The sequence below is a fragment of the Globicephala melas genome, chromosome 12 (assembly GCF_963455315.2).
Source record: "Globicephala melas chromosome 12, mGloMel1.2, whole genome shotgun sequence".
NCBI lineage: Eukaryota > Metazoa > Chordata > Mammalia > Artiodactyla > Delphinidae > Globicephala > Globicephala melas.
In genome coordinates this window covers 35,912,724-35,936,274 of record NC_083325.1, presented here as the reverse complement: position 1 = coordinate 35,936,274, position 23,551 = coordinate 35,912,724, and the positions used below count along the sequence as shown (strand labels likewise).

At 46.7% G+C, this 23,551-nt stretch overlaps 1 long non-coding RNA gene across 1 annotated transcript in view; it reads right to left on the bottom strand.

Moving 5' to 3' along the window:
- The window catches only part of LOC115864023 (uncharacterized), a 66,599-nt gene that overhangs the window by 39,821 nt on the left and 3,227 nt on the right, over positions 1-23,551 (bottom strand). The window contains exons 2-3 of the long non-coding RNA XR_004043772.2: positions 16,568-16,629; positions 11,070-11,166 (exon numbers count right to left, since the gene is read on the bottom strand). This is a non-coding gene — a long non-coding RNA (uncharacterized lncRNA). The remainder of the gene's footprint in view (positions 1-11,069; positions 11,167-16,567; positions 16,630-23,551) is intronic.

Here is a 23,551-nt window from a genome sequence, read left to right as displayed (position 1 = left end):
GAGTAAGAATAAAGTATGGATAGAAATATTTTCTGGTACTGAATTTAGTAGGTGTTCTATCATACAGTTACCTTTATAAGGAAGGGACATTAGTAATATACTGGGCACTTTCTTTGACCATCATTTTTCAAAATATCTAGATGCTTCTCCAAATTGTTCTTTTAGACACCTAGAGGATACTAATAGAAAGGGTAGGTATTCCAAGACATACCAGAGCTATCTTAATTAGGGAAGTGAATTGAGACTGAATGGGATAAACTCCTTCTGGGTATCAGGCATTCACAAGATACATTCGTAAAATGGACTCAAATACCATGGGTCTCTTGCCCTAGTTGGAAAGCCTAAGTACACTTTGGTGGAGGCCAAGGAGGACCAGCTATACTGATTTTCACAAGGAAACACATACAGAAACCCTAGTTCCATTTTCCTCAGAGATCTAACACCACTGGTTCATAAAAGCTCTAACTTGGAAATGCTCTAGGGACCATGTGATGTTAAAATCCCAAAGGGAGGCCAGGTAGGATTTCTGCTCATGCATCCCTCTCCTACCAGATTTGGGCTACATCCAAAGAAACCACAATTCAACATGAGGTACAAAGTTCAAAGTTCAAAAATTAGGTACAAAGGTATAGGAAAAAAAAACAGATTATTCTTAATGTCCTCTCAACATCCAACTTAAAAGTAGACTTAAGAAAGTGAGTTTAGAGGCAAGATTTTCACTGAGAATTTTAGAGAAAGCTGATGGTATGCTGAGGACCTCCATCATCCTTTCACACAAGTGGAAGAGATGCACATGCTTCCCCTCACAATAGAGGAGCTTATGGAGAACTTAATGTGTGTCACCTTCAGTTTGGGGGACACAGTGGATTGGACCAGCCTGGGAAACCTACATGGACTGGCTAGCCACCTTGATGGCAGACTGAGGAGACAGGATTGGGTGAATGGGTGTGGGTCAAAGAATGCAGGCAGCAGACCATGTATGCTGAGAAAAGCAGCATGGGGACTTGGATGCTGCCTCCCGAGTCATCTAGGGGTGGGGTAAAGGGACCTCAGCTGAGAGAAGCAGAGACATCACTGAATTTCCAGGGAGTATAAGCAACTGCTGGGATCTAGATCTTGTTGTCCAGGGGTCCACAGGTGAGAGAACCCAGGGATGCTGACGGGGGGAGGTCTCTGAAGACTGAACTGTAATACTGGCCAAGTCTTGAAAAGGCCCTTCCTAGAACTTTCCTGCTCCCTTCTCCAGACCTCCCTTTTCCTCCAACTGTGTGTGTGTGTGTGTGTGTGTGTGTGTGTGTGTGTGTGTGTGTTTGGGAGGGTGGCGGTCAGAAAATGCAGTCAGCAGTTTAAGGGAAGAGAAGAAGTAGGGAAGGAAAGTGAAACACAGCTGCCCTCCCTCCCATGGTTGGCCTGACCTAGAAGCCAGGAGAGACCTCAACTTTAAATCTGGTTCAGAGTTTTTATTATTACATAGGACTGGACATTTTTATTTCTGGATTGAGACTCTATTTTGTGACTTAAATGACCACAGGCCTCTTTTTTTTAGCTAAGAGGGACCAGAAAAGTCAGAGGGCCTGCCTGAGTTTCCTTCCAGGGCCAGGGGAAAACCCACAGTACGAGTTTTAAGGGATCCCAGAAGACAAAACCAAGCTTCTGGGTGACACTTGCCCCCAGTCACACTGGCACAAAGTAGCAGGGACATGAGCAGGCCCAAGCCCATCCCTTCCCTGGAGCTGGGACAAGGAGGGTGCAGAGTCCACTGAGGGCAGGCTTAGGATTCCAGCCTGTTCAAAGGAGAGGCCTGTCCCTGGAGGCAGAGGCAGGAAGTCGAGCTCACTCTGGCACCGGGGAGTCTGGGAAATGAGGGCACCAGTGGAGAGGCTCCCAGATCCTGGCAGGAAGGGACAGGACGGAGTCACGCAGCGCTTCTGAACCCTACCCCCTGCAAGGTCAGGTTCAGCCACCAGGTGAAAAGCTCCTCCATCTGATAACAGGGTGGAGGGCAGGCCAAACACCCAGGAAAGTTAGCCCGGTGATGCGAACCTTGTGCCCCAGGCTCTGGGAAGGAAAATTAGTTCGGAACCAGAATCCAAAGAAGGTGTAATTAGAATCTGCAAGTAGACACAAACGGACTCTCACAGCTGAGAGTGCTTGGAGCACTTTGGAAGAAAGGCACAGTGAAAATACAAAGTAATATTATTATCGCCTTAATTATAATTAGAACCTACAAGTCAAGTCTTGAAAGACATTTATAGCACATCCTTACTTGTTTAGGTCAGCTTCCCAGAAAGAGGGGGAAAGGCAGACTTGGACTTTTAAAATTTAGGCAAGAAACAGATCAGTCTACGGGTCAGGGCTACTATCTGGAGCTCCCCTATTTTAAGGACGCCCTTTGGGGCTCAGGTATATTAACTGCTAGAGCCTAAAAGCTCAACGTGGTAGAAAATAGGCTTGTTTTTTAGCCTCGGAGGGCTACAGGCCAGTTGGAAGCTTCCACCCACTGTGAAGTAATGCGACTGGTAAAAAAGCTGGTAAATCATCCATGACTCAGGGCCTGATGAGTGATGCATCTGCGAAGCAGAGCGTGAAGGGAGGATGCTGAACAAATATCTAGGGGAACCCCAACGGTTCCTGGTTATTACAGGGCTTATTGTCCTGGGTGAGGATAATTCAGACTCACTGACATTTTTCCTCTCGCCTCCCGCCCCTATTAGAGGGCAGGAGGCGGTGGAGTGGGGCCGGAGGGGGAAACGTTGCCTGGTTATTTAGGTATTAAGGGCAGCTCTGGTAGGAAAATCCATGTGAGCAGGTCAGGGCTGATGGTTGCAATGAGTCTCAACCTCTGTTGATTTCAGGTACCCCCGCTGCCCCTGTGCTCAGAGCACTTTGGAAGGGAACAATCCAGAACGCCTGTGATCGGCAGAGACACTGAAACCAGAACTGCGTAGACATGACGGAAAGAGTCACACCACTGTGTGGTGCAGCGAGGTTTGAGGCTTTGTGACTGATGAGGACAAGTGTTGCCTAACAACAGCTTATGAAAAGCTGGTTTTAAAGTATCTGTATACCTGTGTCATAGTCAATGAGGACTCATTGGAGAGGCAGCCTGGGATGATCTGCTTCTATTCACCTCCTATTCCCAAAACGTAGGCACCCAGGCTTCCTGGGCTACCCAGGTCCTCCTTCATGCCTGGCACTGCCCATCTCATGCTCTGAACCCATTACTGGATCCCCTTTCCCTTCTCCACTCAGTACCACATTCCAAACGTACCCGTCCTTAGTCTCTCCCTTAGGGACTCTGAGAGTCTGAAAATCAGCAATGTTGGATTAACACATCCCTTCTTCCAGATAACATTTTACTTGACTTTGTGGAGATGTGCCTTCACCTAAAAGGAGACTGGTTTGAGCCTTTGAGGCATCGTGTAGCCCAACAAAGTGTGGGTAGTTGGGTGCAGGGTATCCCAACATCATCAGACACACACGTCTGAAAAGGATCTTTTGTCCAACGCTGCTCTGAGGTTTTTGGCTACTATCCTCACTCAGATAAGCTTTCCTCTTCCTAAGTTTCTAATCCCTAGGTTTGTCATGACTCACACTGAAAACAAACAAATTTTACTTTTTTCCGCCTAAGTGCTGGAGCAGTTTTTCCCTGGGTGGGAAGAAACTTAAGAGTCTGCTCCAAAAACTTTAGAAAAAGGAAACTCCAATCTCTCCAATGATCACTATGTATTTTTCACTCACAGGGGGTTTTACTGAAGTAAGGAGCATTTTTGTATGCCTTCTGGGTAATTCTGTGCAAAATTCCACAGTGTCGAGAGAACATGGTTATTAGCAGCAAACTGTACAACCCCTTATCTGTTTCTTCACAGGTTCTAGCCACAGGGGTCAGAGCTAAGCGCCAGCTCTTCATGCTAAAAACGTTCACAATTTGGTCTGTGCCAGCAGTGAGGACTGCAGTGTGAATTCTTGCTCCAAACTGCCTAGACGCACACTTTGTAAATGTCATTTCTTGGGATCCTGTTTTATCTGAGAAACCAGATTTCACCAGTGGCACTGACATTAGCTGATGATACCGTACAAGTTCTGAATCCTGCAGGGAGAAGGTCTTTTGAGGCCCTTTTCAATACAACTGACATGCTTCTCACTTAGAGCCTTTTTAGGATGAGGTTAAATCCTCAAATCACTCTACGAATCTGACAAAATGAAAATCAAATGCATTACTTTTACAAGCTGCTCAAGTCTACCTTCTCCTCTGCAACATCTGATGTAACTGCTAATACAACAGAAAAATTTAAAACCTTCTCCTTGCTTTCTACCAATGGAGTTATATGGGTTCAATATACGCCAAAATACAGAACTTAAGACGTATTACAAATTTAAAATACAGATTTTATATAACAGGATGACCATCCTGGACCTCCCTCTTTAAAAATTAATATCATCATCTCCAAAGTATTTTTTGACCATGCAAAGTCAGTATCAGATAAACCTCAAATTCTAATTCTAGGATTAGTGATGCTATCTCAAAATAGAAGAAATTGTCTTCCAGAATCATTACGTACTTGGATAGGTATGCGATAAAAGAGTCAAGCTGACAGTTAAGCTGGTCTCTAGGTATTTATTAACCTAAGAAAGGATAGAGAGAAATATACCATGTATACAATCTTCAATCAGATACTCTGCTATGCTCCAAAATGAGCTTCATTAAGGTTTGTATTCAATAGAACTACTATCCATATATATTTAAATGACATATTTTCCCACTAAATGGAAAAGTTAATAAAAATGGGTGTCGTTATTTTGGCAGGCAACAAATAACAAGATGAGGGAGCTACAAGTTCAGTAAAATTAAAATTGAGGTTGAAAAATGACCCTTTATTGTTCGAATTACAATAAATTCTTGTTTGCCTGGTATCCAAACTGCTTGAAACATCAAATAACAGAAGTGCTTTGGAAACACTGTTTTTATGATGTGACTAGTAACTAAGCTGATAAACAGATGTATGTAGCTAACAAAAACAAAACCTTCTAAGCTGCACCTTAATAGCCATGTGGTTTCATCCCAGGATATCTGCCATCTGAGGTTATGGCCCTCTGCTCTAGGTTCTGTGCTCGTGGGAGGGCTCTGAATGGTTCTGAAGGGTTGTGTGCACCCAAGGCCCAAGTACAACACCCACAGAGCAAAAAGGCAGAAAATGGTAGTGGCTAAGTGTGTGGACTCTGATGGCAGCTGGCCTGGGTTCAGATCCTTGCCAGACCACTTACTAGCTGTGTGACTTTGCACCAGTTATTAATCTGCTTTAGCTTCAGTTTCCTTATCTGTTAAAATGCATCATAGGGCTTCCCTGGTGGTGCAGTGGTTGAGAGTCCGTCTGCTGATGCAGGGGACACGGGTTCGTGCCCCGGTCCGGGAGGATCCCACATGCCGCGGAGCGGCTGGGCCCGTGAGCCATGGCCGCTGAGCCTGTGCGTCCGGAGCCTGTGCTCCGCAACGGCAGAGGCCACAACAGTGAGAGGCCCGCGTACCGCAAAAAAAAAAAAAAAAAAGCATCATAGACTTGTTGTGAAGAATATATAGACTATACAGTGTTTAGAATAATACTGGCACATAGAAGGCAATAAACATCAATGATTATTATCCCCAAATGTTTTTCTCCCAATTGATCCCAACCTTCAGTCTATGCCTTGACCTGACTAAAGATAATGATAGGACCGTATTCAGGAGGGTTACCATAGAAAACGGTCACCTTTCTATTGCCCCAGGTACAGCTCCTAAAATTCCATCACTTGAGCAAGTGTCAACAGAGTATATTTGGATGTTGAACACAAGTGTTACTATTAGCAGTAACAACAGCAAACACTTTTCTGCAAGTATTACATGCTCTGCCTCAGGAGCCAGTTGAGACGTAGGGCTCTGGCCCATCTCAAATCCAGAATTCCCAAGGTCCTGCTCCCTATGTGTCCAAACACGAGGTTCATCATTCCATCTTGGCCTTCTGACCAATTACAGATTTTCTCACTCTTCCTAATGACTGTGCGCTCTAGATTTAAGAGGAGCGTATCTCCTTTCATCCAGGCCAATGCAGAGCAGGCATGAAGAAAACATTTGTTTCTCTTCTCTGCTTGGCTGTCAGGTGTTTGGGAGCTGGCCAGGAGGAAAGATAGTGCCACAGGAAACCGCAAACCCAGTGTCAGCTGCCTGGATGTCACAGGTTATACAGACTTCTGGGGTGACACTTTTCTCCAGCATCAAGCAGAGTGGCAAGGACCCCATCCCACATGTGGTGGAAGCCAGCGTGCCCCTCCCCACAAGGAGCTTACTTGTCTCCTAGTCACCTCTTTTTTCAGATTTCTTGCTTCCACTGCACTCTTGAGCTACCGTGTGTCTTGCCTCCTAGAACTGCTCCATTCTCCCCACTGTTTTGTCCCAGGCTGGACACTGCCCTAAATCCTTCATTTTCTCCAAAGCACAACATGAAGCAGTGGCGTAGAACAGTGCTTGGAGCAATGGAGCGGTTACAGGAAAAACAGGAACAACAGACCTCATTGGTGTGAAAGCCCATCAATTACTGCCACCTGGGGAAATTTCCCGCTGGCCGTTCCATCCCTTGGGCCCATCTTGATGCTGTTTCTCAGTTGCATCCTTCTCCTCTCTCCAGGCCTTTCTTCCCTTTGTAGGGGCCAGTCTTCTCCGGATTTTGATTTCTTTCTCATGCATAGCATCTAGCTCTCCATCCCTTGCTCCCAACTAAGCTCACGTCTACCTTTGCAGATCTACCAGCTCACCAAGGTGCTTTGCTAAGCAGAGGTCTCTGACTTCGGGGTTCTGCCCTTAAGCTGCATGAAGACCTGACAGAAGCTTTGCAATCGCATGATCAAAGTTATAACTAGGACATTTGTTCCCCACAATCTCTGTAAGAGAGAGGAGGACAGTATATTCGTTAGGATAGGATATCGGTGCAGCTCGATGTCAGAGACCCACAATAACAGTGGCTAAAAGAATCGAATCTTAGCTTCTCCACACGTAGACGTCTGAGCTGGACTTGGGACTCTGCTACCTGGAGTCATCCTCAGGGACGCAGGTTCCTTCTATCTGATTGCTCTGCTGCCCCTAAGGTGTTGTCTTCATCACCTGGTTCCAGATGGTGCATGGCTACCTTCCATTCCACCCAGCAAGAAGGAGTAGAAAGCCAGGGGAAGCCGTTTTCTTCCAGGGCATAATGTGGAAGTCACTTACAACACGTGCCCTCACATCTATTGGCCAAAACATTATCACATGCCTGCAAGAGAGGCTGTGAAACAGTCTTTATTTCAAGGGACGGTGTGCCCAGCTGAAAATTGGGGCTATGCCAGAACTTCACTGCTCAATACTGGTAGCCACTACCCCCATGTGGCTATTTAAATCTAAAAGAATCAAATAAAATGTCAAATTCAGTTCTTCAGTCAGCCTAGCCACACTTCAAATGCTCAACAGCCACATGTAGCTCATGGTGACGGCATTGCACAGGGTGGATATAGAACATTTTCATCATCACAGAAGGTTCTACTGGACAGTGCTGCTAGAAGAGAAAGGGGCACGATTGGCAGTCACTGTCACCAGCAGTATAAAGATTTACTCTGCCCCTTTCAAGAGTAAGTCCCTTGGGGTTGGGGACTTTGTCCAGTACGGCTCTGTGCTGTGGTTGCCCCCTCGTTTGAGCTAGCTGTGCACCCTGCAGTATCCTTGGATCTAACACAGGCCTGGCACAAGTAGACAGTCACGAGATGTCGCTTCCCTATGTGCCCCCTACCCGCCATGCCCTCATCCACACTCACGGTTCCCCTCCCCTCTATGGAACTTAGTTACAAAGTCCTGTGCCACCACCCTGATGGGGAGACATCATTAATCACTTCCCCATAACAGAGGAGATGAGACTTGGCCAAGGTGAGGGAGTGAAGTGTCTGCCAGGGTGAGGGCTCCAGCTCTCTCTCCCTCCACTCATCAGCGTCTGCTTTGATGCAAGAGAAAGCCTGACAGTGCAGATGACCACATTCTCAAGCCTTTTTAAGAATTCATGGAAAGAAAATAACCCCACTTACTTCCAGAAGAGAGGGAGGTTATTCTGACTAACTTGGCCCTCAGCCTTCAGGTACGTTTGTCTTGGACAATATTTGCTGGGAACCTCGTGGGCCACCTGAGAATCCATGCCAGGTCTTTATGCTGAAGGACTGCTGGACCCTCAGAGCCAGGGCACTTTGTCCCTTCACCCTTTGCTTCTAGGTGCTCTGTGACATTATATCCCCTTTCTCTAGACCAGGAATTTACATGCTATGACATTCCAGAGCCCCTGTATGGTAAAGAGGTGAGGGAGGAGGCCAAGGGTGTTTGAAAGTTTCAGCATTAGTCCCTCAGGTCAAACATCTGTGTTTCGGCTCTTGGGAGAGAGGGAGGAAGCGTGAAATCGCGAATTCTTAAACTTTGTGGGGTCACATTACCCGTATGAAAATTCGAGACTGTCTCCTCAGAAAAATGCATGTACACACCAAAATCCACAAACATCTTGGAAAGTTCACGGACCAACTTAATTAAATTGTGTTATCATTTGGCTTGAAGTCCCAAACGGTCACTGTGGTTTCTTAACGTTTTATGAGAGAGCATTATCAAGCTTAAAGAAGTCCTCCAAGGCCCTAAGCTCATTAAGGGCCAGGCTTAATAGAGGCCAGTCGTAGACTGATGTCACAGCTTGTAGGCTCCATTTTCTTTCTTTTTTTTTTTTTTTTTGGATTTCTTTGTTTCTGGGAATATGAGGAACTCCTACTCTAGAATGATGCCCCAGGGATAAAAGCAGCCACATCCACCAGGGCTGAGAAAATACCCGAAGGTTCAGCCAGGAGCACAAATTACCCAGATTGGAAGATAGGGAAATGAAAATGCATGAGGCTCAACGGCACAAACTTTCAAACGAGAAAATAAAATTCCTGATTTGAAATCTCCTTGGGGAGCAGAGTTCTTTGCTCTCTGATGGGAACAAAAGGTTACTGCCTTGCATAGTGGATGTTTTCTCCTTAGAGCGTGGGCAGCTCGTTGAGAGGCTTCCTGAGGCCTCTTGGCTCAAGTGCAGGGAGCGAAGCGTGAGTGGAAGGTGGAGTGAGGCGTGGAGGGGCCACACGTGCAGAGACTGGATTATTAGGATGTGTGCTGTCACGTGAGGCTGCCATCTATGACACTCTTAACCCTTTCTGCTTTGCCCAGAGCTGCAGCTCCCGGGGCAGCTGGTGTTCATTGCCTCAGAAGCTCTGCCCCTTAAATCAGTGGTTCTCAGCCCTAGCTGCGCATTAGGACCCCCTGGAGACCTTTAAAACTACTGCTGCCCGGACACCGCCATTTGACTGGTCTGGCATGGGTCCCAAGAGTCCCTGGAAATAAAAGCTCCCCGGGTGATTCCAATGCACACCTAGGGCAGAGAATCATCACTTTAAAGTGTTGCTTGAAACTATCAAAAGTTTTCTGAGGAGCTGTAGAGAATTAAGAAACTTAATAATCAGAGAAAAGCTAAAAGGACTGTTCCTTTAACAAACATGACTGCCTTAGAGATGGGAAAACCATGTCATCAGAGAAGGTTGACCAGGAAAATGGGCTTGTAGGTCTGACATTTGTCCTCCTTTCAGTCCTTAAATAACAGATTCTGATCAGCTTCAGTAATGAAACTGAAGTTCTGTTAAATACTTAATAAGATGAGAGTTTCCAGAGAGAATTAATTAAGAATGAGTTTAATACTATTCCAATTAGGTGTGGGCTAAATAATGCACTGCATGATAATTCAAACCAGAGATCAAGTAGGCTGTGGGAGTCCCTCTGGTCAGGGAGGGGGTTACTGACAGCTCAAGGGTGGGGAAGTTTGGCTGTGCACATTACTTGGCAATAAAATCTAGTGAATTTGCACTTTGACAGGGTTTAATACTATTCCAACGAGGCTAAATGTCACTATTCTTCCAACTAGATTATTCTTGTTTTTAGGAAGCAGATAGAAGATTAAGGGTGACCCCTGGGGACTGTTCAGTCATATGTCAGAGCAATCAGTAAGTTGGAGGTTTTAGTTTGGGTTCCCACAGACTCGTGCTCCAAAACAAGGATTCCAGGACAAGTAGTTCATTTGGAAGGTGATCCCAGGAAACATTGGAAGGGCAATGGAGAAGGGATACAGGGAAGGAAAGAAAGGCTCTAAAGGATATGTAATTAGGTAGTTACCACTGAGGGCAACATGCAAACATGCCTCGGTCACCCCAACTGAGATGCAAGGCAACTGGGCTTGTTATCCACCAAGTCCCTATCCACCATGGGTTGAGGGCTACTTCTAGAACATTAACTCTCCTCTTCTGGCTCCCAGGCCTCATGTGCTCCCCTGGCCAGGCAAAGGCTCTCAGAGACAGAGTGGCAGGTATGCGAAATAAGCAGCCTTTGGTGTGTAGAGATAATATGGGCAAGGCACTGACAGTGTCTGCTGCAGTGGATGAATACTGAGAATAAGGCTGTTATTCATCCATCGATCCATCCAATAGAATCATAATCAAATGGTAGACATATACAATTCAGAATAAGGGCTGGTCACATAAACTCTTACAGATTTCTGTACAGTGGTCTTGCGGAGAAGAACCAGGAGGGTACACCAGTCCACCACATTTCTTTTCAACTGCCTGCCAGTCTCCCAGCCCACCTGATCATTAAATCCAGGAAGAATTGTTTCCTCTGACTCTCCAAAAATCTGGTGTGCTTAAAACTTCTTCCTTCTATCACCCACTCCCATTCCAATGCTCAAAACTCAATGACAGGTTAGCAGGTGGGATACCATTAGATCTGGCCCATCAGAGATAAAGGGAGAAAAGTCACTTGGTAAGAGCCACCGACACTAAAGGAGATGAGAATTGCCTGACTGAGCTGGGGCTGGGTCCCCTGACCTTCTTGCCATTATTAACTGCTCTGCTCCTGTCAAAGCAGCCTTTTGCCGTGACCTCCAGACCCAACTAAAAGCATGAATTCTTCAACAGCTATCTGATATTTCTTTCTACTAACTGAGTAAAGAGATTCTTACCAGTAAGAAGCCAGAAGTGAGCCAGAATCCAGGGTCATTGCAGGCAGAGGGGAGGAACCATCTCGGGTGAGTGAAATTCAAATGCAGTCATTTTATCCTTTAACAGAGCCAAACAGAAACACCTACTAAATCTTCAGGCTTTAAAAAGTAACAAATGCCGTGCAAAGTCAAATAATCTCACTCCATCCCTGGCCTTCCTTTCTGCAGGGCAGGGTTTGGGGTGAGGCAGGGGATAGGGAAGGATGCAGTGGAGGAAAGTGAGGGCCAAGAAAGGGGGAGCTTAAAGGGGGAAGGGCTGACACCACCTGGCACAGAGAACCAGGCTCCTGTGTTTGCTCTGCTCATCTCAGGTGCCATCAGTCAGACAGACAGCAATTGCCCCTTCTCTGAGAGTTCGCTCATATCTTAATGGTCCGCCTCTCAAACTCTCTGCTCCATCCCTTAAAGGTAACAACACACTGTTGTGTGGGGGACAATGAGGACCTTTGAACCATACTTTCTTACTTCAGAATGCCCAGAAAAACGTCAATTAAATTTCTAGGGCTTTAAAAAATACTTTCTATTAAAGACATACATTAAATACATTACGCTTCCTCCCAACTTATGATTTTTTTAGAGACAAAACTAATGTAGCCCTAGAGTCTTACCCAGTTCTGGCAGACTTTAAAAATTCTCTTTATGGCCTTTTCTGGTTATAAAAATACTTCACCTCATAAAAATTCAAACCAAACAGAGATCAAGAAGACTGTGGGAGTCCCTCAGGGTCAGGGTTGGGGGTTATGAACAGCACAAAGCCAGGAGTGTCTGCTGTGTGTGTCACTTGGCAATAAAACCTCGAGACTTTGCACTTTGACGGGGCACTAATGTCAAAATGGCTTCATCACACAGGCCTCTTTCAAACGTCTCGCCTCCTGGGGATGGTGAGGTGGAGGCAGCAGGCTGCTGGCCCGTCCTACTATACAAATCATGTCTTCTATTAAAGACATACATGGAACACGGTTCCACACGTGTTCGCTGAGTCCCCAGCAACGAGAAGGCATTGATGAGCAGGGCAGACAGGAGACAGATTTCTCCAAGATCTCGCCTCTCCACGGCCGGTGGTGAAGGGAGATAGACCTAAATAAAATAGCCACACACTTCACGCACAATTGTAATCAGTGACAAGAAGTGCTGAGGAAAGGAACTTGGTTCTAAGAGAACATGTAACAGAGGACTCTGCCCTAGATGGGGGTTAAGGAAGACTCCCCTGACGAAATAATGCTGAGATTAGAAGGAGGCGGCGTTAACTAGAGGAAGGGGTGGGGCAGTAGGATGGGGAGCCCTAGGCATTGCAGATGGCAGCAGTGCAAAAGCCCTGTGGTAGGAGAGGATCTCTGCATTTCTAGGGACTGAAGGAAGGCTTGTGAGGAAGAAAGTGGTGGATAATGCAGTGGAATCAGGCAGTGTTTGTCAGTCAGGCTAGGGGTCTGCGAAAACTCAGGAGGGTTTAAGCAGGATTTGCGAGCATGTGGGTCAGTGGGGGATAGAGGCATGCTCACGCTTGTTGCAGTCGGAAAGTGGACGGGGCAGGGCAAGAGAAGTGGCAGCGTTGTTGATGGGTGTAACCCCAGCTGGTGGGCTATTGCAGTTCTCCTGGCCGAAGCAGCCGGACATATAGCAGCCTCCAAACCCTCTTATAGCCAGAAACACAGCATTATTGCTTCTGCGACTGGCTTCCAGACACCAGTCCACCTCACCAGCCCAACTGCATCAGCTCCCCCGAGGGAGCTTCCTGAGCTCCTGTAACATATCGATTCTTATTTAGTAGGTCTCAGGAAGGCCTGGGAATCTGGAGTTTTAAAGCTCCTCCAGGTGACTCAGATGTGCGTCCACATTTTTTCAAGTTTTCTCCGCAAAGATTTGCTTGGGAAGATGGTGTTGAACCCTGAACTGAGCACTGGATGCTAGTTCAATTCCACCACTCCTAACAGTGTGACCTCAAACAAACGGCTTCACCTCATGAATCTCAATTTCACCATCTATAAAATGGGGGTGATCATTTTCTTCTTGTGTGCCTGGTGGGTAAGGGGTGTTTTGAGGATCTAATGAGATGATGAATTTGAAAGCATAACACAAATACCTGATACTCCCTACCTGCCAACAAACAATAGTTTTCAGTGTGGAAAAGGCATTCCGATTTTATTACTTGGTGCTTTGGCCCTTTTTTTCTCTGGCTACCTTGTGTAAGGGAGGGCTGTCTAATGGTGCTTCGTTCCAAATGCCCCCTCCCAATTCACTGAGGAGCGGGTGCATCTCCCTCCCCCTTCCTTAAGGATCTGCCCTCCTTCTAGGCAATGGCCACTGTGTCCCCTTTCACATGCTCATACGCTCGTCCCTGCAGCAGCCAGTATTGCTGTTCCCACTGCCTTTGCCTGCACATCAGCTAACGGTTGCTACATGCCAGGCACTGAACTAAACTCTGTACACATATTATTAAAAATTGTCCCTATCATCCCCCCTAAAAGACGAGGAAACTGAGCTGTAAAGAGGTCAAGTAATTTACCGAAGGTCGTGTGGCCAGGAAAGCAAGGAGCTGTTTGAACCGATTAAACAAGCTGTTGTACCATCATTTGTAGGAGGGGTCTGACCATTAGGATCAAACTTCACCTTTGCCTTTCTTCCAGAGGAATAGAACGCTATCAGGCAATGGTGACTCCTGGGGTGAGTGTAGACCCAACCTTGAGCCTCATTAAGCAATGGAAATGCTCATAAGGTTGTGAGCCCCCTGGGGGCAAGGACACCCTCGTTCATCTTTGTGTGAATGGCACAAAGCAGGCGTTTGGTAAAGTTTGTTGACGAATGAAGCATTGGCAAGATGACTATGGGGGAAGAAAAGCATTTATCAGTGTACTGCTAGCTTCCAACACTTCGTGTTGAATCTGGAACAATAACAATGTTAACTTAAAAGGTAAGTGGTGCTTTACAGTTTACACGATGTAGCAACATAATATTTATCCCGTGAGATGATTTTTATCCCCATTAGAAAGAAGACAAAAGTGAGGCTCGGGAGGTTAAATGACTTGCAAGGCTACAGTGTGAACTGCTGCAGAGAACACCAGCATGGAAGTCAGACAGACGGATTATAGCCTCGATTGCCCTAGTTACCATGTGGCTATGTGGCACTGAACTATGTATTCATGCCCTAGAATCCCCACATTACTCATAGGTAAAATGGAGATGTTTATAGCATCATTTACATAGTATTTTCTTGAAGATTAAATGCGATCATGCATAAAAGCACCAGGCACATAGTAAGTGTTCAGTAAAACTAGCTCTTGCTAGTGGAGATAGAACTGGTGAACTCTGGTCATCTGACTTCAGTTGAATGTTCTTTGCCCCAGATTTGAAGTCTGTGGCCAGTATGTTTATATTGAACAAATACATGGCAGAATATTATAGAGAATTTATGAAAATATTTACCAAAAGAGTTGGCATTTGCATTGATGAAAACCAAAGTAGTAGGACCCTCAGGTCTGACCAGTGCTGGGTGTCTTTGACAAACTTGGGTCCTTATTTTGAAACTAAAAAAGATGGTCCCCTCTGCTCATAACTATAGTGGCCAGCACAGTGACCCTGGCTCATCGTTACCAACTAATTTCAGTAGTTACATGAGGCATCACTTGAGAATGGAATATCATTCATTCATTCAACAGTCATTTATTGGGCACCTATTGTGTGCCAGCTACTGTGCTGGGAGTCAGGATGCGATGGTGAACATAAGAGGCCAAGTCTGCAACTGCATGAAGTTCACAGTCTAGTACGAACACTGGAGAGGTTGCTCTTAGCCCTGGAGAATCTTGGGACCCAAAGAGCCACACCCCTGGTGGAACACAGGACCTCTCAAGCAGGCGGTGACCAGGGTATGTTATGATCCATTTTCTCTTAGTGGTAAAGCTGTGAGCAAGTCTCAAAGCCTTTCTTCTTGGAGGAAGCACAGGTAAGAACTGGTTATAGAAATAAAGCAGAGAGGAGAGGGTCTTCTTTGAGTGGGGTCCCAGGACCCATGAAAACCTCTCCTGATGGCATATATCCTGTGGCTGGAGAGAAAATCCCATGCCTTATTCTAATCTAATCTGACCGTCCTTTTAAATGTTATCGCAAAGGATGTGTATTCTTGACTGGATGGGACAGGGAAGGAAGCCCCTTTGATCTTCCATGATGAGACTTACTTCCCTTCAATGTAGATTCACAGAGAGCTGGTAGCTTCGTAGAGAGATTTAAGTTATCCAGAATTAACAACTGGAAACATAAGCAACATTTATTGTCTTAGCCTCTTAGCTACTGATATAGAGACAACCAGAGTTAAAACATTGGTTTACAGGTTCTCTTCCTAAGCAATGTGTTTATTTCCAAAGAAAATGTGTTCTCATTTCCAGACCATATTTTCTGAGTGTCCCAAGCCCAGCACTGGAGCTGGCAGAAAGGACCTAGCTACAATTTGTGTTGTGCCTTTTCAGTTGTATGAAAGGCAGGGACTTCCCTGGTGGCGCGTGGTTAAGACTCCATGCTCCCAATGCAGGGGGTCCAGGTTGGATCCCAGGTCAGGGAACTAGATCCCACATGCATGCCTCAACTAAGAGTTCGCATGCCACAACTAAGGAGTGGGTGAGCCGCAACTAAGGAGCCAGACTGCCACAACTAAGACCCAGCACAGCCAAATAAATAAATATTAAAAAAAAAAGAAAGAAAAAAGAAAGGCAAATGTCTTATATAGGACCTGCCTCATAGAATCAGCTTGGGAATCAAATGAGATCATGTATGTAAAACACTTAACTCAGTGCCTGGAATGTTATAAGACATAACTATTTGTAGTGGATCTCTGATGTTGGTCTGCCTGACACCCATCTCTCCTTTGGGGAACAGTCCCCCTCCCATTTCATATGGCCTTGGTAGGCGTGGAACCCAGACTGGGCTGATCGTGGTACCCCTTCTCCCACCTGTGGCAGGAGAGAGTTAGGCCAACATGCAAAAAATGTGCAGAAATGAAAGTTGGGTGGACAGAGAGAGGGTCCTGGCATACTTGGGACCAGTTTTGGTCCCTAAATCCGGGTTCCTATGCAATAGCTCCTTATTCAATTCCATGAGCTTCCCTGAGTCAAGACACAAAGGTGAGCAAAAAGTTCCCCTTTTGCTTAAGTTGGGTTTCTATAACAAACTGTTAGGATCATGAGGTTGTGAGGGCATGAAGCTGTAAGCCCGAACGACAGGAGGATGGGGTGAGGCACCGCCCTTTCAGGTGCCCACAACTGAGAACTGAGAATGTTCTTGGTACATTCCCTGGGTCTTAGTCACTGATGTTTCAGCAGGCTGCAGAAAGTCTCCTTTCATCTGCCTCTCACCTGTCCTGGATGAGTCACATCACTTGACTCACCACCGAAAGTCACCCTTCCCTTCCGAGTCTCAGAGACAACAAGTAAGGCGAGAACTTGAACTGTGTCTTAGTGATGGGGACCCCTCACCTGTTTAGATGAGGAAGGATATCCAGTGGTCTCTGTAGGTCAGTCACAGCCCAGGCCAGGGGCTGGAAGAAAAGCAAAGTGGGCATAATGAGCAGTGACATTTAAACTGGAAAACAGATATTAATACTAGGGCACTTTCTGTGTTTTAGTCACCTTTGGATCCCCGGTGGGAGTGCAGTATCAGGTACTTTATTAAGTTCCCTATTAAGGTCTCAGTAAGCGGAAGGAATTTGAGCACGCAAGGAACATGTCTTTAGTTCACTCCGGTTATAAGGCCACGCTGCACAAGGCCCTTAAGGGGTGAGTTGAAAAGGCTTGAGACCTGCCTCCTGCCTTTAAGGAGCTCCATCGGAGTGAGGGAGGTGAGGAAATTGATGCACTGGGGAAGTCAGTGTATCGTGGAAGATAAGGTTCCAAGTCCACGGGGTGGCGCTCTCTACTGAGAGGTTGGAAAGGCCGGGAGAGTGGGGTTTCTGCTGGCATCAGAGGGTGAGTGGGATTCCAAAATGTGGAGAATGAAGCAGAAGATCGGGCAGATGTGGGTCAAGGGAAGCAGGCGCTGTAGACCTGCAAGGTCAGGGAGATACAGCTGAACAGATAAAATAAGAAGTGTCCTGGAGGGCGTAGGGGTCTGTAGCATTAGGAGGTGTGGAAGGGTCAAGGAGCAGTTTCTGCTAGCCTATTCAATTTTGTTGACAAGGTAGCATTTGACCTTGACCAACTGGAGGGATGCAGGGGGGAGGGGTGCCCTTAGTGGCAATGGAGAGGTGTGGGCAAAGTGTGGTTCCTGACATGCAGCACCTGCAGCATCCAGGAACTTGTTAGTAAGGCAAATCCTCCACCCCACCCCACATCTGCTGATTCAAAAACCCCAGGGGTGCGCCCCTGCTGGGTGTGTTTTAACAAGCCCTCCAGGTGACTCTGATGTCTGGCCTAGTGCGGTCAGCATGCAGAGAGTGTCTGAGGGGGCCAGGCAGGCAAGGTGGGCTGGCGTCTGATTGCAGGATCCTAAATACCAGATTCTAGAATTAGGGCATTTTCCCTGTACCATTGAGAAGCTACTAAAAGTTTGTGACCATGAGTCATTTATTCACTCATTCATCCAGCCAATATTTACTGTGCACCTTCCATGTGCCAGGCCCCATACTGGGCACTGGGACCCAACAGAAAACACGCCCATGTTACTTCAGGCCAGTGTTTTAAGTGCGAGCTTATCTGTAGACGAGATTGCTATTGCCTGTCTTTTTTTTAAATCTGATTTACTAATGGAACAAACACCTATTACGCTCTCCAGAAACAACTCTGCTGCTTGTCTCTGCCAACAGAAGTTGTTTGGTTAAACATTTACTAAAGTTTCAAACACTAGTGATGGGAACTGATGGAGAGAAAACAGCTTTCAGATATAAAATAAATAAGTCCTGGGGATGTCATGCACGGTGCGGTGACCATAGTTAGTAATGCTGTGTTGTATATTTGAAAGTTGCTAAGAGAATAGATCTTAAAAGTTCTCATCACAAGAAAAAAATTGTAATTATGTGAGGTGAAGGAAGTTACCTAGACTTATTGTAGTGATCATTTCACAATATATACACATATCGAATCACTATGTTGCACACTTAAAACTAATACACTATTACATATAAATTATATCTCATTTAATTTTTTGTTTTAAATAAAGGGGTGGGGTCAGTGGGAGGAAGCATTTTCCTTCAGTCTGTGCTTCCTGCCAGAGAGCTGCATTTTACTGAGTTCTCAGATGGACCTGCAGCCTTGGACTTTTGGACTGTGAGGGCCAATTAGCTCCAGGTGTTTCAGGAAGCTGTGTGCCCAGAGGGTGGGGCGGCGAGGGGAGGGGAAGAGAACGAAGGCGGCAGCTGTTGGGGACTCGGTCCTGTTCTCCCACATCAATTCTGCTGGTTGCTCTCGAGGAAACTGGAGCTTGATTTCAAAGGCAAACAGGTGTTTTCATCTGAGTTCAATGAAACAGCTAATGTGCTCTTCTGGAAGGTCAGATATCCTCCGGACAACTTTCAGTCCTCTTTACTGTTTGGACAAGGGCCAAAGTGGGGGTGAGGATGGGAGGTTGGAGCGCCTCTGGGGTCCCGGTCTCAGGCCACAAGGCTCCTATCGCTTCCCACCCGGCTGACTGAGCCTGGTGGGCATGGCCCTCCGCTCGGAAGAAACCAGCTAAGGCGAGCGGTGGTCGCACCAGGTGGCAGGGGACAGGATTTGGAGGTGTCCCAGGGCTATTCCAGTTTGAGCTTGGGCTCTCTGGCCTCTAAGAAAACAGAGACGGCTTTCTGATCTTCCCTAAACCCTCCGTCTCCCGAGTCAGCACCCTTGTCAGGACCTCGGAAAGATTCCAATTCCTCTCCTACCCCAATAAAGCAATAATCGTTCACTCCTTCCACTGAGCCGTCCTCAGTTCGCTCCAGATCAGAGGAAAGGACCAGGAGAGAGAAGCTGAGAAATTTGTGTCCAGCGTTGCCAATGCCACCAGCCCTACGTCCAGTTTCCTTGTCCCATGTGTGATAATACAACAGCAGCTTGATGCAAGGCCCCCTCCTCATTTGCTTCCTGGGGATTGTTTATTGGAGACCAGCATTTCAGAGAGCGAGCGCCAACTTTAACATATCCGTAGGCAGTGCACTGTCAACCCCACGGTAGATCTTTTTTTTAAGTAATTACATTACAGAGGGGTGGGTGGCAGGGAGGAGAGTGGGTATTATAGCTGTGGGAATTTTTTTTAAAGACCCAGTTTAAAAAAATCTCAGACTTAATTTAGTAAATTTCAATTACAAGGAGAGTTACTAAGCTGAAAATCATTTGCATCGTATCCTTAATTACCACTTCATTTGTACCTGAGATCATCAATAGAGATTCTTGGGAATGCGTAGTCAGAATAAGTGGTGGATTCTAATGAGGTCTTTGTTCTTCCTGAGTCTCTCTTAGGAAGCTCTTTCCTCCCTCTGTGCAAGAGGCACAGCGTTTTCCAAACTGGGTGGAGACGCCTTAAATTAGAAGTGGAGCGTGTGAAGAAATCGAGAAGTTTTCAAGCTGGCTTCACCAGGGGGAGAGAGGATGCCACACCCCACCTCCGGCTCTCTAACAGCTCCTCCTCAGGGTTTTATTCCTCTCCCCTTGAATGCATTAGTTCTGCTGGGCTGCTGTGGACGCGTTTGCTCCTGTGCTGGCCACAAACGTCCATCTTTATTAGCCGGCAACAGAGCAAATAGCTTTTCTGGGCCTTCCTCTTGCAAATAATGGATGTGCTGCCATCGATCTTCCTGCTTCTGTTTTTCCTGCTTCCTCTAAAGAAAGCGCATCCAGCAGTCCCTGGCCCCTGGGTCTTTATTGGAAAAGCTGTTTTCCAAGATCAGTTAGCTCTAAAAAAGTGATGAGCCCTCAGAGACTGCGAGAATGTGTGTGGGTGTGTGTGTGCGTGCGCATGTGTGTGTTAAGATACACTTTGTAAGAGACGTCTCTCTTTTTGGATGGCGGGGTAGGGGGGCAGTAAGGAAAGGGCCAAGTGAATAAAAATCTCTTAACTAAATCCTGCTAATGCCCACTGTTCGTTCCTTCATATGCTACCCCCGACCCTGCAGCCTTTACAAAGCACTTGTTCATCTATTACCTTGTAGGTAATTTAAAAATTGCCCTCATTCTACAAATTCTACAAATGAGGAAACTGAGGCTCAGAGAGGTTAAGCAACTTGCCCAAAGTCACTCAGCTGCGGGTGACAGACTGAGGATTTAAGTCCAGCTCTCTTAATCCTGTGCTCCTTCCAATACCCCAAACCACCTCTCACGGGCTGCCGGCAGCCTGGACATTGACCCCATTTGTGGAGGTCGGCATTTGTATCCTGCTACAGTGTGTTACCCATTTAAACTTTATTTCTGAATCTGTATATTTAAGCAACAATTTTGTTTCAGAGGACTCCAGAGAGTGGCCTTACTTAACCTTCCTCTGGAGGGTGTGTGTATTTGGTGGAGAGTGGTGAAGGGGGTGGGGGAGGAGGGGAAGGGAGGAGCCAGCAGGGAATTTTCTCAGTTTTCCACTGGATGAGGCCAAGACCCAGGGAGGCAGACAAATCCACGATTCTCCTGGCAATCTGAACGTTTGCCAAATCCCTGCTCTTTGCTCTCATTATTCCTCTGGGCTGGTTCCAAGTGTGGAGTGTAGTCTGCGGAAGTGTTTGTGTTGGGGTTAGAGGCAGCAGGACTGATGCTGTGAGGAAGGAGGGGTGTTAACACCAAGAGTCCAGCCAAGCCTTGGGGTCACAGGGACTGGTCCAAAGTAGGAAGTGTCCTGTGAGCTGGAGGGGTGTTTGACTTCTGCAGAACCTCCTGGATACGGTAGCTTCCTCTGCACTAGCTGGCTACCCCCTCATGGTGCAGATGGAATACTCTGGTGAAATGAACAAAAGATATGAAGCTAAATAACTGGGTTCAAATCGCACCTCTGCTTATTAGCTGACAGATCCTGGGTAAGTCACTTAACCTCCCCAAGGATCAGTTTTCTTACATATAGAATGAGAATACTAACATCCACTCTCTGGGCTGTGCTGAGGTTTAAATGAACGATGTACAGCAAAGAGCAAATGGTGGCTTTGATTAGTAGATGGTTTGAAGCAGCCAGGAAGGGGGAGGATAATAAAAGGAGACTGCTTGTCCCACAAAGACATTAGCAAGGGGTAGGAGTGGGTTCAGTGATGAGACAGCTTGCAAGGACTTGTGTAAATAGCCCATATGCTGGCTCTGGGGGAACACTGAGAACCTAGTTTGAAAAGCATAAAAGTCATAAAATAGCACCAGTATTTTTTTCCTTAGTGTGAGCAAAAATATTCAAGCAGACAAACCCAAGCCAATCTTCTGGGAATAAGACTCTAAATATTACTTGAGAGTCACCTCATCTTCCTTCCAAGAGAAAGACACCCCCATTCCTTCACCCCACACCCCCATCTATGACGCATTAGAATTGTAACTTTTCAGCTTCTCCCACCAAAATCATAGACCCTCGTCGTGGGCTTGAGGACAACCCTGTGCTCTGTACTGTGTTTCCTCAGTTCAGCCCCTTTGGTGGTTACAGTCAGTTTCCAAAACACCCTATCGAAGGAGCGGGACGCGCGTCAAGCCCCACAGTAGACACTAGGTGGCGCTGGACCCCATGTTATTCAGGCAGCTAACACCGCATCGCTTTCTGGAAAATTATTTCTGCAGTGAGGTCCTCTCCTTCCCAGAGACGTGGGACGCTATTTCAGTTTATGCCACAAGCATAAAGGGCCACCAGAAGATCGCCCCTGGCTTTTCTGCTAACTGGGACAACTGTCCAGGGTGGCTGCAAAAGGCAGCTCCCAGCCCTGAGGCTGAGCTATATATATAACTTGTTAGGAACAAGAAGGTCTTTTCAATTTCAGCTCTGCCCAGAGGGGCAGGAAAGAAAAGAACTTTCTCCCTTAGGAGGAGGTGGGGGGAAAAAAAGAGGCAGATCCATGATGCTCCTTTGTGAGCTGCCCAGAATCTGCCCTTCCCTCTGGGAAGGGAGCTGAGGGACTTCTGACCCTGACCCCAGTCCATTACATTCCAGGCCCCACCCCCTCTAAGGGTGAGACCATCCATCTTCAGTGGCCCCAGGAGCTGAGTTATGGGTTTATTTTCTGTCCAGGGCTCTGAGCTGAGGTTGACATTTAGTACCCGCTTAATTTCATTGTACTGACCCTCACATGTATCAAGAGCATACTGGCATCCTGATTGCTGTGATCACAACGCTCTTATGAACAATAGCAATAAGTGGCAGTTATAAAGTATTTCCAGTTTTCTAAGCATTATAAGCACTCTTTATACCCCCAGAGGCAGGTGAGTTTCATTTTCTGTTTGCAGATAAAGTGACTGACACCCCGGGGTCTCACTGGAACTGCTGGCACTGATGTTGTCTCTTTGAAACAGTGATGATCATTGTTGCTTATTATCATTTTCACTGTTATGTTCCCTTCCATGTGCAAGAGGCCAAACAGAACACTTGCTTAAAGACAGCTTTTGGCTACTGGGTTTCTGTTTGGGTGGTACTACCTGGGCAAAGGAGGGCTGAATGTGGAGAACCAACAAAGTGGGGTGAACACTGAGCAGACCCTTGACTTCTTGGACGAGCGAGAGTTTCCTTCGGTGGAGGTGGGGCTCTGCAGAGTCGGAGGGCAAATGTGTTGGGAGGGCGGGTATGTTGGCAGTGCTGTTAAGAAGACAACTGGGGAGTCCCCATCAACCAGCCAAACAGCACATTCATGGGTACCTACCATACAGAAAAGAAACGGTGTGCCTCTGTGAGGTCACAAAGACCTTTCAGTCTTTGCCTCCAAAGAGCTTGTGGTGCACTGTCATTGGGGCATATATAGCATGTACAGATAAAAAGAAAATTACTGACTCACAGAAGTTCTAGAGAATATCCTAGCTTGGTTGTGCAGGGCTTCCCTTTGGAGCTATGAGAAGGGAAGGGGTTGGCAGGGCTGGAAGGAGATGGGAGGAAGGGACCAGCTGGGATTCCTGGTGGCCTGGGCTGGACCTTATCATCTGCATAACATGGGGCTTGCCCCCAGTTCATGTCCAGGCTATAAATATCCTGCTGGGGTCAGAGTGCCTGGGTGATGTTTTGTACCTTCCAGATGCCTGTGTTGTGGCCTCAGGAAGTCAGAGGGAAGTCACCTGGGGCAGGTGAACTTTCTACCTTCCAACCCTCCTCCCTACAAGGTTCTGTTCCCCAGGTCCTCGAAGGTGTGGGTGCAGTTCCAGGCCCATCACCCCCACTTCCAGTCAGTCCTGGCAACTCTGCTCCTAACTTTCCCCTTCTTCCCTGCTCCCCCCACCGCCTCCACCCCCAACACCACTGACACAGTTCAGGCCTCATCACACCTGGTCTGAAGGGCTTTCCTTTTAAAAATAAACAAAATGATTTCTATAGGAAATAAATGCACATGGAAAGGAATGCACATG